The 15,443-nt window shown below is 34.4% G+C and overlaps 1 protein-coding gene across 8 annotated transcripts in view; it reads right to left on the reverse strand.

The window, feature by feature from the left end:
* Positions 1 to 14,985, reverse strand: part of LOC129751779 (USP6 N-terminal-like protein) — a 67,204-nt gene extending 52,219 nt beyond the window's left edge. For 4 of the 8 annotated variants that reach the window (XM_055747481.1, XM_055747488.1, XM_055747487.1 and 1 more), the window contains exons 1-2: positions 14,724 to 14,985; positions 12,431 to 13,085 (exon numbers count right to left, since the gene is read on the reverse strand). The gene's annotated coding sequence lies outside the window, so the exon portion shown is untranslated. Of the gene's footprint in view, positions 1 to 12,430; positions 13,182 to 14,494; positions 14,513 to 14,723 lie in introns of those variants that run through there. The other 4 variants (XM_055747483.1, XM_055747482.1, XM_055747484.1 and 1 more) reach the window with 4 other exon arrangements.
* Between the last annotated feature and the right edge of the window lie 458 nt (positions 14,986 to 15,443).

Here is a 15,443-nt window from a genome sequence, read left to right on the forward strand (position 1 = left end):
TTTCGCAACTTTAGATTTTCGAAATACAGAACATAGAATTTTTGACTAATTTTCGAAAGCAGCTGTTTTTATAACTTGTTATCCATAATTTATTTCTCAGATTTTCTAACACTCAAATTCAATTTTGAACTGGAGTTTGAGTTATTGTAATTTGTAATCGCGGGAGTATTGTTATGATTTGAATTCAAATTTTGCGCCATTTTTTTTTTAATTTTAGGCTAATGTTTAAAAATAAGATGAGCAAATCCTTGCTTGATTTTTTCTAATCAATTTCAAACAAAGTAAATGAATAATCAAAACATGAAGTAGTAGAACATTGATCAACTTTGTCCATTCATCCAAAATAATCATCACGAAAATTTTTATTAACGGAAATCTTGAGAGGACCATGCAGCATGGTTGCTGATTCTATTATTTTGAAAGGGATCAGATGGCGCTTTCTTTTTTTTTTACCAGAGTCTCTTTAGTGAAAACCCAGACCAGGTTCATGCAAATTTACATGCAACGTCCAATATTTCCACGGAACCACGCCTTCCAATCCACCGCGAAAGAAGGTGGATATCGCATAGATAAGTGTTTTTTTCAATGGGGTTTCGCGCGCGCGCCTATTATTAATTCAGTGATATGATGAAGAAAAGAAAAACACGCCGAAAAACCGCCAAACACCGAGCATGTCTGCCTCCGATATGGCCGCGTGCCGGTGACCTTCACACTGATCACGTTTTTCCAGACGCCCAACAACGCTTCTACTTAGTGCTGCGGCTTGAACAGTTGGAGGTTACGGCTCTTTTCCGATACAACAATGGCACTCCGTTGCCGAAATAGAAGCTTGTTCCGAATTTCGGAAAGAAAAAAAAGTAAACTAAATTTGACACTGAACGAGGAGATTGAATGGAAAACTTATCGTTTGGAAACTGAACATTGACAAACGGCGACGTGTTTGAGATGGATGCAAAAATAAGTTAGTTTTAGCTATTCAAACTTATCGAAATAAAGAGGTCTTCTGATAGGTTTAATTTCTTTTCATATTTCCAAATCTACCTTTCTCATGTTTTCTAGAATTCATCGATATTAATTACCGTTAGGATAACCCAAAATAAAGAACCCGTTATTTATGAATCGCCGATATTCAATTTTGATACAATCTCACAATCGAAATTGAATCAAACTTGAGAAGAGGGATACAAAAACAGAAGCAGTTGGAGAAAATTGATTGCTTCAATTAGTACCAAGGTAGGTGGAGATAGTTTTTGTTGATGTTTGATGCTCTGGGTGCGATTGTGCGTTTTTCCGGAGTGAATTGACCAGACGTTACTGATCTTAAGTAGTGCGTAGCCGCGAAACAACATTTTTTTTCTCCTCACTTGTCTCGCACGCTCACGGTGTAAACATTCTGAGCTTTAATTTGCAATTGATTGATCGATCATTGCTTGGTTAGAAATGAGCGAACACTTGAACATTTATACGAGTTGGGAATTGAAGATATAAACATCAATTTTATTAAATGCTGGGTGACCACTTTTTCATTTTCAAATTCCCGGTTTTCCCGGTCATACATTCAGGTTTTCCAGGCTTTGATGGTCGGAAATTTTCAACTTTTTTCATTGATTTGGATGTTTCACACATAAATATTATTGAACGTTTATACGAACTCGATTCTATTTTAAGGTTTATATCACCCTTAAAATTATTAAAAAAAAAACACCCTACACAAAATCGTTACAGTAATTATTCGATTTTATCACTGCTCAATTTTTTCAATACTCGCAATATTCACGCTCGATTTTATCACGGTTCTTATTTCTATTTTATGACTTTTTTTTTCAAATTTATTAGAAATCATACAAACCATAAAGTGTCTGAAATCGTCATTCGAATTCGAAAAATGTTCGAATTAATCCAATTAATTATCTAAAATTCACAAATACGTGAGAATATGGCTGACTAGTGTGCTTTTTTACTTGTGCTTTGTTTTTCAACAATATGGAAATGAAAGGATTATCATTAAAGTTTATGTGAAGCCTTTTGAGCCGAAGAGGTTTTGTTTTAAAATAAATTCCGACTTTCAATAAGTGAATGGTAAATGAAAAAAAAAATCACCTCGACCAGGAATCGAACTCGAGTCTACTGATTACCTCTACGACACTTACACAATAGGCCAAATCGTCAGATTAAACAAGCTCTATTATTCAGTTCACTTCATTGAGTTGAATTCGCTGCTAGAAAACGCTCATCGTGCCCAATTAATGGTGCTTATACTGCCCCAGTGGGGGTTGTCATTATACCCCTACAGTGACTGGTTTTCAGCTTTCGGCAAAACATTTTAAAATGCATTTTTAAACGTTTTTATCTACTTTTTCAAGTTTCGGCCAATTAGGCAATAGACTATTTTAGTGTCACGAAACAATGATGTAATTCAAATATTATAGCAGTTTCCTATGGTTAAATAAGCGTTTTCCTTAAGGTGGCCATTATGCCCTTATCTCCCCTAAACATATTAAAATTACACCAGTTACAATTCGAGAAACAAAAAAAAAAAATATTTTAAATACCTCATTAAACGGTTAATAGGACGCACCTGGGTAAAATTTTTTGAATGAAGTATAAAATTTGTTTAAAAATTTGCCTCGTTGTTGTATAAGACGCATCCTCATTTAACATTTAACATTTTGGCAAAAAAAACTACACCCTATACACCGTTAAATACGGTTAGTTAATGCCAAATAAAACCTTCCTGAAAATTAACCCTTTTGGCTCCAACGAGCTGATCTGATAGCAATATTTTTGAAGAGTTTTTAAAAATTATGGTTTTGACGTGTGTAATTCTAAAAAACGAATCATTTTTGAGAATTAATTCATTTTTACTTTTTTTATTTAATCGAAATTAGAGAAAATGTATTACCAATCAGTTTTCGTAAAATGTTTTAGTCTCACTCAGTTGTGCACTCTCATGTGATAAACATTTTTTTATCATTCTTCTATATTCTTTCCCGAGCAGACTTTGATGCCTGAATCGATAGCAAACAGTAACCAAAATAAGCTATCAATGCCAAAATGATAGCATTATTAAGTATCGCGTTTTTTCCCGATGGCAGAATTTGGCACCATTAGAGCATTAATATATCGAAATATGATACCAAACCAATACCTAAATAAGGCATTGAGACCAAAATGAAAGCACTATTTGGTTTTGTTTCCTCCAAGATAACAAAACGAGGCATCATTAAGGTTTCATTTATTACGTTAGCAGAAAAGTAAGATCAAAATGATAGCATGATTTGGTATTCAATGTTTTGTGATGAGAAATCATATTTATATAGGTGTCCGAAATTAAATCAAATTGAACACAAATAGCAAATTTGTTCATTACCGGCATACTTCGTACATCTTAAGTGGTGATTTTTCATTGATTGCAAAAATTGTTATCATTAAGGTATCATTATTTTGAGAAAATGGAATTTAAATCTGAAATCTGTTACGGAATTCCATAAGACGCATAATGTAATTCAATGAATTGAGTCGTTACTATTATAATGTGGGCATTATTTGTGTTGATTTTTTCGTTCAGCACAACTAGGCATCATTAAGGTATCATTATCCTTTTAGCACGAATCGTATGTGAGGCCCTCAGAGCCAAAGGGGTATAAGTGACAAAACGGTCGATTTTTAGTTAATGATGCCAAACGATTCCATTCTTCATATTTCAAACTATATTTGATGATTTTTTCAGATTATTTAAATTTTATTTACATACTTTTACGTTCCAAAGCAAAATTAAAATTTTCGAAAAATATATGTAAAATTGCCAAACACAACAACTTAAAAGCCTATTTTCTCGAAATTAGCTTTCATGCACTTATATCCCCTTGGCTCCAAGGGCCTCATCATTATTCTGCTTGCCGAGTATGATAATTACCAGTGATTATAAAGTCAAATTTGGCAAACGTAAAAGTCTTAAAATTTATCAAGAGGAGCTTTGCAATAAATGAATTGAAACATTTTAAACTTTCTAATATATTTCGGCACATGACCCAAAAATAAAGGCACAAAAAATAATTCAATTTCAAATGAACAGAAAAAAAATCTACCTTATTACCTTCATACAGAAAAAAGTTTAAGTGCTGAGAAAGAGGGCTTTCTGCCAAAACCAAACAAACCATGCGATAATAATCATTCATTCAAATGACTCATTCATTATAAGTAGAAATAGCTGCTTCAAATTGTAAACTTCTTTTGTATGACTATGATACCTTATACCAGTTAATAAAAGTCTTACTTTCTGTTAATGATATTTTTGGCATTTTAAATAAAGATCTCAAGTCGAAGGCCTACAAAATGTAATATGATAGAAGAACTTCAAAATATGAATGGTTATTAAATTTGTTTGCAATATTGATATCAGATAAAATTTTGAAATCACTCACTTGTTCCACAATACCCAGAAACATCACGCAAGTAAACTAGGTGATATTTTCAAAATACTGTTTTTTGTCAAAATAGCGTCATTTCAGAAGTGCAGATGGATAAATGCTTCTTCAAAGTTAAATTTGCTATGGAAAATAAGATTAAGATAATTGAGAAAAAGCTAAGTTTTATAGTTGTTTAACATTTCTCACGCACACTTGCAGAGCGTGTACATATTGGACGGGACAAATAACCTTAAAAACTACCCAAGCAACCAAAAGTCGCGTTTTTACTTAAAGATGGAACTCCGAAGTTCACATTTGGCTGAAAAAATGTTTTACGGGAACTTCAGGTGACTCTTGTCGCGTAAAAGTTACTAAGGAACTTCCATCGCCCTTTGAAAGGTTAAACTATCGATAACGGAACTTCTAAGCGCTTTTAATGGAACTTCTTTCAAGAAGGTCGATAATGTTCGCGTAACATTCCAAAACGCACCTTTAAGATACTTGAAGGTGTTTTAAAGAACCTTTATGGGAAATCTAAGCAACATGTCAAAAATGTTTTTCAAGAAGGTCGATAACGTTCGCAGTAACATTCTAAAGCGCACCATTAAGATACTTGAAGGTGTTTTAAAGAATCTATATGGGAATTCTAAGCGACATGTCAAAAATGTCTGTCAATTTCTTGTCATGGTATTTGTTTTGTTTATATCTGTACTGATATTTACATATGGAATTCAAGATTTTTTCGAATTTTTCTTATAAATGTTAAATAAGATATTCGAATAAATTTTTGATGATGCGAATTTTTGTTATGATTCATATTGTGTACTGAAAGTCCTTTGAACGAAATAAGGTACCTTCTATTGACCAACCCACTCAATCATCTCAAATGACATTAAGTTTAAATACTAATCATTACAGTGGCAATTAATTATTGCTGGATTGGTCGAGAGGCTGGTGAGTTTCATTGCAACCTAGAGAGCAGCGGTTCAATTCTCTAGGCGTGTAAGCAGCTTTTGTAATCAAAACCATATAATTAAAATCAATGAGATAGACCATGATAGACCGGCAACCTAGCAATCTGACATGAAATCTGTCAATCGGTTTTTTTTCGGCGCGTAGAAGTTTCTTGACATTCTCTTAGAAGCATAATAGCGTTCTCTACAGCCACTTAAACGAACTTGGAAGTAGCTTTAAGAACTTAAATTTTGGGCTGATTAGCATTCTCTTCAGACACAAACGAGAGCTGATTAAGCTTCTATGGAACCTTTTTAAGGGAATTCTGGTTGCTTGGGTATCGATTCCAAAACGGGAAGCCGATCGAAAAACATGGTCGTTTTTTGAGGTTGATTTTCTCGAAACTGAAGGTGTTGGTGAAAAAACCATCATAATATCACGAACACTACCAGCGGAAAAAAGGACTTATAGTTTTAAAATGTTGATTGGATTGATTTAGGCTGGTATTTTATTTAAAAGAGAACTAAATATAAACAATTTCATTCTCGTCCTTCTGTAATTTTAGTCTAAAATTTTTAAAATATTTATGGCATAATGTATTTCTCGTTTATAAATATTAATGCGACCATCAATAAAAGTTTGTTAATTTTATTTGAAAGTTAATCAATGAAAATTATAATTTTATAACATTATTTAAAGATGTACGTGTTTAGCAGTGGGTATATGCTCTATGCTACCGATCCATTTGTTTTGTTTATGTTTGCCAGTTTGTCGCGTGTTTACCTGTTCAGTGTGATGGATTTTTAAGCTTATCCGACATCAGCAGTAATAAAACGATTCAATAATCAAGTTAGGATTGAAGCAGCAGATTTAAGGAGCATCATCCGTCCCAAAACTCAGGATGTATCCGTTCCGTACGCTGAAGGAAATCCACTACGAAAATTATATCGCTGAGGCCTCAAGGAAAAAGCTGTGCAAAAATTTTCATCGGATGCTGGTGCTTTTAGTGAACTGCATTTCCAGTGAAAAAAGAGAAGGCCTTCCGGAAACCTGCCCGGCTACACTGTATGGATACAGACGAGTGAACTGCCGTATCACATTCGAACAGTGCACCATGGAAAGCGAGGGCAACTGCCGCGGAATGTCCATAGGCCAGCAGCAGCAGACTGGTTAACAAATCTAAAAGGTATGACCAATGATAGTAAATTATTCAACTTTTGTCGCTTAAACCTAGTTCACATTAGAAGAGTGTTTCTTTTGTTTGGTTGCTGCAGCTAGTAGCATACCTCCCACTTTGTTCTAAAGACTAGACATGTCTCAAGCCTCCTTAGCAACTTGTAAAAGATGCGACTTATTGCAGCAGATATTATCTGCAGCGCAACTTTCTCCTAGATTTCTCAAAGAACAGGTGATGTTATTCGATAGTAATTAGCTTTATTATGGTTAATCTAAGGATAACTTCATTGCCAGTTTCTTCTCCTGATCATTCTGGTCTTATTAGTTAAAACTCCCAGTAGCTTGTTACAGTTATGTAAACAACAATTCAATTTTTTTACAATTCTCGGTTGCTTGTTCTAATTTTTATTCATACCAATACTATCGAGAAAAAAGTGGAAATTCTGGTTCTATCTGAGGTGGGTTTAATGCTCCTATTCATTGTGTAGTATTTTTTTTTAATTTTAAGCTAATAATTAAACTCATTTTTTTTTTAAATATTCAATTAGTGTGAAAAGGGTACAATTCTGATCTGTATCTGGTTTTTAACTACAATGTCGAGATGATTTCCAAATTTAAAATTTGTAACTCTTTTCTATTTAATGAAAACTACCTTGATAAATTTAATGAAATTTCCGCAACAATGATGTTTAAAGCATGTTAAGTCTAAATTTTTTTTTTGGAAAACAAAAGGTGTTAGGTACAAAGGAAAAAAGTTTTAATTGCCTACCCAAAGGCGTTTTAATTATGCACTTCCATTAGACAAATTCTGTTCTTGTAATTGCAAGGAATGCATTTATATACCTTCACTGGATTCTATTTTCTAATGATCTTATTTTGAACGATTTCATTTAATACAATTTACTCGAAATAACAGAACAAAAACAAATCCTAGACATTTCCGCTATTTAAGAAAACCACTCCTGGGAGGTCAATTGGACATAACTCCTCGACAGAATCATGGACAGATGTCACATGAAGATCCATCGGAAGGTTCCGGAAAATCGTAGCAGAAAGCAATATCCAGAACAAATCTAATTTGCTACATCTCTGAATTTAGCGTTTATTTGCATGGTTGCATTTTTTTTACACATACGTAAAAGTCGTTTGAAAAGACAAACCATCTATCGTTTTATAAACATTGAACGGTAAATGTTAAAATTAATTTACAATTTATAGTTTAAATTGAATAAATCAGAACTAATATTTTCAAAGTACGATTCGAAATTTTATTGTTTTCATTTTAATAAACATTGATTCGATATTCATACTTTATTTCAGGGGAAAAGTCCTAATTCACAAATTTTGAATGTTAAAAAAACTTCTTAATTTTGTTCAATCTCTGGTGCAAATAACATTTTTTTGGAATATGATGGACTCATGAATATCAATGCATCCCAAGAACACAATTTGTTCAGTCACACAAATTAAATAATAATAAAAAATTAAAAGCGGTAATGGTTTTTTATTCTAATTAGAATCTTTTGGTATCGGTTGTTTAACTCGAGTAGAACTTATGAACATTAAATAGATTTGAACTTCAAAATTTCAATAGTATTTTTTGATTGTCTGAATATTTTCATTATTATTTGAACATTACCTAAAACTAAAACTTTGAAGAACATTTTCTTGAAAGCCTCGTTTTCGTGTAATTAGATTTCTTTGGCCCTGAGGGCCTCATTTAGAATAGATCTTGACAAATAACTTAAGATGCACCCTTTCAATTCAATTAATAATTCAAGAATCAATTAATTACTAGCACAAATTAAATTCTTCAGATCCTTTTATGTGAGTTGGTGCATTTAACATTTTGGAGGGCTTTTAAGACTAATCACAGATATTACATGATATGGACAAATATTTTTCTCCCATATTGGTATTTGTCATTGGCATATAAATTCAGGCGTTTATCTGGATGGAATGGTCTTAATTCTAATATGTGCTCGGGTAAGTAAAAGTGATATTACGAACATCGGAAGTATCACCGCAAAACATAATTGCATACGTGAAGACGATATTCACGATTCTTAATAAATATAATAAACATTCACGTGTAGATTTTAAAGACCAAAGTATAGAAAAGAATTTATGCTATCATGCCTTGAAAGTTTAAATTTGGTACATAGTTTTTGCCTGAAAAAAAATCCTACAGTGCCAAAATTTGGGGCTATAGCACAGTGATGCCAAATTCAGGTTTTAATGGAAGCTCAATGATGCCTCGTTCGGCAACGTTTTTAGAAAGGATTTGATACCACAACGATGCCAAATTTTGGCTTAAATTAAACCTAAAAGTGGTATCATTATGCCTTCAAAACTCGTTTAGAAACGTTGGCTAAATAAGGTATCATTAAGGTTTCAGTGAAACCTACACTTGACATGATTGAGGTATCCATATATGGAAAGTGAGACCCAAATTTTGGCATTGTACCACCTTTATTCGGGCAAAATGATACCTGAATTTACTTTCAAGGCATGATAGCAAAATTAGATATAATTTTGCCATAAAAGTCTGCTCGGGTGAAGAACTGTAGTATCCTACTTTTTTATATAAAACGAATTATGCGAACTGAATTGTATCCGAAGATTATATACAATATTAGAGAGAGCGTTGATCGCTCAATATATTCGAAAGAATAAATGAGTCATTCGATTCTTAGCCACTAGTGGAAGTGGAGGCATATTTTAGGGGTTTTATTTCTTATCAACTTTAAGTTACTGGTGACTTCATTTAGTTATTATAAAAAATATAAGTTGAATAGCAATCAATTTATTAAATATTTTACTACGATGTGGAGTTGATGTTCATCTTTTACAATCGCAAATTTCTCGTAAACTAGCTGGCTCTTGACGAAAAACCCTACATTGAAACAATCCTTACATTCTCCAGTTAGGAAAAGAAACGGCGATTAAAAATGAAGAAAAAAGAGTTTATTTGTAAAAAACTAAAATTTTGTCTCCAAACCTCAGCTGGGGTAAGTGTGGACGGCTTTATAAAGACTTCCAATACAATTTAGCTATATTTAGCATTCGGATCATGAAAATTTGGGTAAAGAACTTGTTTGTTCTGTGTTTTTGATAAAATCGGATCTCGTGAGTTGCAACATAAATTACACACAATAATCATCGCAAAATGCCTTACTTACAGTATCATGAACTTTTTTCAAAGTTGTTGAAAATTTCCTCAGAAATCTACAGACCACACTTACTCCATAAAGCGGGGTAAGTGAAGATACCAGCAATCCATAACAATTGAGGCACTTAGGATCAGAGGGGTGCAAGTGATTTTTTATCAAAACTGAGATAAACTGTTTTTTGGATAGTTAAAGTAAGAAAAATTATTTCGATATTTTTAAGCTATTTATAAAAAAACGTGTCAATGAAAATCCTGTTTCGTTTGGTGTCAAAAGGGTGCAAGTGCACTTGCACCCTTCTGACACCAAAGGATTATACTTTTAGGCTAATTTCATTAGAACGTATACATTTTTGTCAGTTGAAAACAACATCATCTAGCTCCTACTAGGATTTTCTACTGGTTCTGACCAGGATAATCCAAAGTCCTCAGATAGAGAAGTGATGAAAATAGATTCAGGTGTAACTTCGTCGGCATGAAAATTTCATTGTTATGTATGCAAAAAATTCTAAAATATTTTTTTTATGGCAAATTTAGCCAATGCTAATAGGGATAAAAGGTAAACACAAAACGCACTTAACAATAATTTTTTGACAAATATATCTAAGAAAAATCTCTCGGATGAAAGCTCAGAGGATTCAGAGTTTTCGACAGGCTCTGATCATGATGTCACATACTATCCCACGGAACAAAATGAAACTTCGAAAAGTTCAGATGGGTCGTTGCGACAAGTAGTTTATAAAAAATTACATTAAGTCTTTTAAGGAATATTTACATAACTGTTTAGGAAAGAGGCCTGGTATAATTAGACCAAAAAAAGAAAAATTAAACATCCACGGTTCTTCTGGAGAATCTGAAGTTGCTGCTGCTGCAGTTGCTAGCGAGAATGAGTCCATTCCTGGAGAGTCAACTGGCCATCAAGACCCCAAAAACGCCAACGAAATCAGGAAGTCTGGAAACTCATCTTGCGAAAAAAGCTACGAAACCAAGGGGAAGTGTACGTTGGTTCTACTGGAAAAAGCGACCAGATAAACAGTTAATTTCAATGAATGAACACATATGCAGGTATTCTTGTGTATCCATTAAGGAAAAAGAGAGATTGAAAGTTTTCAACAAATTCTGGGAATTAGGATAGTGGAACTTGCAAACCTCGTTCATTATAAGTTGCATAGAAATTTGAAGCCCGAAAACGCAGAAAATTAAATGTGTGAACAAAAACAAAACATCTAGTATCGTACTGAAAATACTCGTTACATACAGGTTCCAAAAGGATGCTATCATATTGTTTGGAGTCAGAGGGGGGCAAGTGAAAAATATCAATAAAAGTAGTTCGCCGTTTTAACATAAATATCGCAAAAACTTTGTTTTTCTTTTAGAATCGTTCATTTTAGACCTCATGAGACACACTCCATCAAAAATTTAGTAGAAAAATTGATTCGATAATTTTGATTTAGAAAAAAAACTTTGAGGCCCGTTTTCTCGAAATCATCATTTCGGCACTTGCACCCCTCTGATCCTAAGCGCCTCAATTTACGTCATAACTTTTCTCGCTTTGCTTCTATCAAGCTCATCTCTTCAGCGTTTGTAAACAACATGTTCTACATCACATCGAATGTAATTTTATCAAAATTGCTCTTCTGCTGATTTTTTTTATGATTTTTTTAAAAGTTGAACTATACGAAAAACCGACCACACTAAACCCGGTGTACCTTACAACATATTTATGTGGTAGGAGGAATCATTCTATGTTATGTCACTCATTTCTAAAAGTCTTGTCATTGGCTGGTTGTTGTTTTACCGTTCAATTTCTGGGGCATTACCAGAGCAAAACTGAACGTATAAACAAACACGAAAACAGGAAAAAGTGCACAACCTGTAGTCACCTAGTGCAAAACTGTACATAAACAAATGCGGTAATAGGACCCCGCACGTTTTAAGACACGTTTCGGTATTTAACATGTGCCAAAATTGCATAACATGTGCCTTTTACTAATTGCTTATTTTCTTCAGAAAAGTTTTGAGCAATAGTTAAAAAAAAACTTTCGCATAGACATCAATTCGCAATTTAGGAATGTCAAGTTTTTGTGATATTTTTTCATTATTTTGTTTAAATTTTAATCTAAATTATGTAAAAATATAAAACAAATAATATATTTCATACTTGATTTTGTTTTGTTTTAAAATATAAAAAAAAAATTTCTTTATTTTTTCAAATGATTTTTTTTCCTAAATTAAAAAAATATTTTGTAACCAACTCAATTAAAAAAAAAATCTGTACAAGGCCCATGAGTCGGAATTTTCGATACTTTTAATCAAATACTGCCCAGAGGCTGGTAAACTCCAAAATTTAGCAAAAATGGGACGGTGAGTAGAAAAAGTTTGAAAACCACTAATGTTTTGAAACAAATGGATATCGGATGAATCATCATCTATATCACGACGATGAAATCATCGAAAAATTGGAAAGCTTGAGTGACTGGCTACAAGAAAATTGAAATAAAATTACTAAATCTGTATCATTCAATCTTAGGCTTTTGTTATGTTTAAAGATTCTGATAAAGAAAAATTACTGGTGATTGAAGGATTTACCTTCTCACACGCTTTGCATTGTGTCATACGACATAAATTAATTTCAGTAAGTGTTATTTTTTCCGGAATATCCACAATTTAACAAAATATATTCCAGCTGCAGTGGACTTATGTACAGAATGAATGAACTTACCATTTTCAGCTGCTGCCACTTCAGTAGATAGACTGCTCCCGGGAACCGGAATAAGACCATCAGCAGCACCTCAGGCCGAACAATTACCGCCCATGATTCTTCACCGCGATCGCACACCAGGCATAAGCGCAAGCCGGACACGCGGCGGCTGTTGGCAGGTGCACCCGAAAATATTCAATCTCCCGGACCTCTACAACACCCAGCCAGTGAGAGTAAGTAGGTCCAACTCTAACCAACACTGTGATGCCACGAATAATCAGACGAATCGTAGTTTGAAAGCAGCTGCTCGTTTGGGGTTTTGCATCATTGAGGCCGCGATGATGTTGATGATGCTGCTGCTGGCTGCTGGTCAGCCATAGGATGATTATAATGTTTGCTGACGATGATTCCCTCGTCGTTTCGATTTCCTGAATTCTTCTCACTCACTTCTGCACTATTTGGCAAAGTTATAAGCTGATGTGTGCTCTCTTAGAAATTTGGTTTCGGCGGCGGTGAAGTTAATTTGAATTTTGGTTCACTGAACTTTGAAGAAGGTTCCACGAAACTTCAGCCAGGCTTATGATGGTTTGGTACACTTTTGCACTTTTGATTGATTTATTACATTCACTTTATCAGACCCGGTAGTGAAATGTGGACACTATCTTATCAATGCTGGCTGAGAGTATAGAGAAGATATTTAGATATTCCCGATAGGAACCACATGTTATGGAGTTGCACACGCACTTCTGTGGGGCTGAAATCTCTGGGTAACCTTGAAAACACAATTGCATTGGGATCTTTTTTTTAGAGAAATCCCCAAGCCACGCATCGATTGGCTTGGTAGATATCAATGCCAAAAACACGAAGCACTTCCCCAAAACGCACTTATCACAACTGATCGAAATCGAAAGCTAAGCAAAGTGAATGCAAAAAAAACTTAATTTACATTCAGTAAGACCACAAGTACAATTCTCGTCACAGACACGATCGTTTTACTACATTTCGATCGAAAGAAATTCACTGAAATCCGTACTGCCCCTATATTACACAGCCTCGAGAGTGCATTGAATAAACAACACACTAACTAACTCGACTTGCTAGCATAGAGCGTTTGGTTCCGAGGAAGGTTTAAGTTTGGCAAGCCGATACATCACAAAGAGCGAACGTCGCTCGTTGTGAGACTGTGGCTGGTATTTCGAGACTAACTTCTTTTGTGTTTTGTCCGCTTTGCTTTCCTCCACGATCATCGGAGCCGTTTTTAGCCGGACTGGCACTAACTCCGATCCGACTTCATGCGAACAACGAAAGAACGACACCGATTAAGCCTCTAGTGGCTTCGACTAACTGAGCGATAAAAACAACCACATCAGAACCACGGACGAACAAATCCCCTCGGTTTGTTTGTTTCTCTTCGGCATGGTTGAATGTGGGGGTGCTGTTGTGTCAGGTAGCTAGCTAGCCACAGTGATAATTGAGGTTGTTGTTGTTTGCTAAATGTTTCGATGATACTTTGTTTTATCACATTGGAGACTGCAGTGAAGTCTCAACAAAAATATGCCAACTGTAAACGTTATAATCTATTTCAATTCAAAACAGATTGGTTTAAGTTCGTCGAAGACTTCACTTGTGGTTTAGTTGACAATTTTGACTGTAAACTTGGATTCTAAATAATATTCTTCAGATTCAAAGCACATTATCGGATGTTTTTTACTAGGCCACAGGAATATAATTTCAATTCAAATTGAAAATCTGTGTAAAGGATTTACAATCTGAACTCTATGCTTAAATTTAAAATGTTTTTATTATGAATCTAAAATTCCGTCCGATCCAAAAATAGAGATCTGAGGTACTTTCTGACAATTTTTCTGATATTCTTGATAAGGGATTAGATCTGAATTGTTTCTCAAGATTCTGGGTCTCATACATCATTAGACAGTTTTTAGGATAATCGATTTCGAATCTTGTTTGTGAAATATCAAATAAAATTCTATCCTGAAACCAGAAATATAGCCATAGGTTTTGGCCAACTCATATGTCCCCACACCCTATCATCATCGAATCGTTTCGGAAAGGCGGATTACTCACCAATTCGGTTTTTTTATTTTTCCTACATATCCTAATTTCGGTTGACTAACCACCAATCCTCATGTTAAAGCTTTCCTTGAATATTCCAGCGAAATCAAGCGACTGGATTACGGTATTAATATATTTTCCAAGAAACTGCTGCCAATATGAATCGAATCGACACCACAAAACCAAACCCAAAAGGCCCAAGCGATGAGGCGTTTGGCCATCATCAGATTCTGATACTCACATCAACAAAACGAACAGAAACCTCCTCTTTTCCAGTCTTCCCAGTTTGCAAATCAATCACGATGTTTTATCTCCCAAATCACTTCGAATAACGATATTGTTTTCATCAGCACACCACCGCCGTGTGTGTTATCGCGACGAACCCGTGACAATCACAATTGATGCCATTTTTTTCTGACGAAAACGGAAAAAACACAACTGAACAAACTGAAATTTACAAGCAATTTGTGTGATCCGCGTTTCGTACACTCTGGAAGGGTTTCTTCCATGTAAAACAGCTTATTTCCAAACTCGCTTTCTAAAAGGTCTCAATCGTTCAAATTTTAACCTAAATTGCATGGCAATTAGAGCATTATCACATAAGCCATTCTCGAAACGTACACGCGATTTCTCTCCGCCACTTTTTTGTTGACATCTTGCTTGCCCGCCTCTCTTTCTCTCACGACCGAAGCCCGCCTTCATAATTTACACATTACTGACTGAAAGCTCAAATTTAGGGTTACGATTTTTTTTAAATGGGTAAAGTGCATGGTTCCAATATGAAAGACCACACACACAAAAGAACAGTGTGTACTTTTCAGTACAATGATTATTATTTAGATTTAATTCAATTGTCGGTTTCTTTTTTTCAAATCCACTTTGACGACTTCAACGCAACATTTAACCCGATATTCAGGCAGGACCTTGAGCGCACAATATTGCGAACAATGGGACAAAGTTT

The sequence above is a fragment of the Uranotaenia lowii genome, chromosome 3, assembly GCF_029784155.1.
Source record: "Uranotaenia lowii strain MFRU-FL chromosome 3, ASM2978415v1, whole genome shotgun sequence".
NCBI classification, from domain to species: Eukaryota; Metazoa; Arthropoda; class Insecta; order Diptera; family Culicidae; genus Uranotaenia; species Uranotaenia lowii.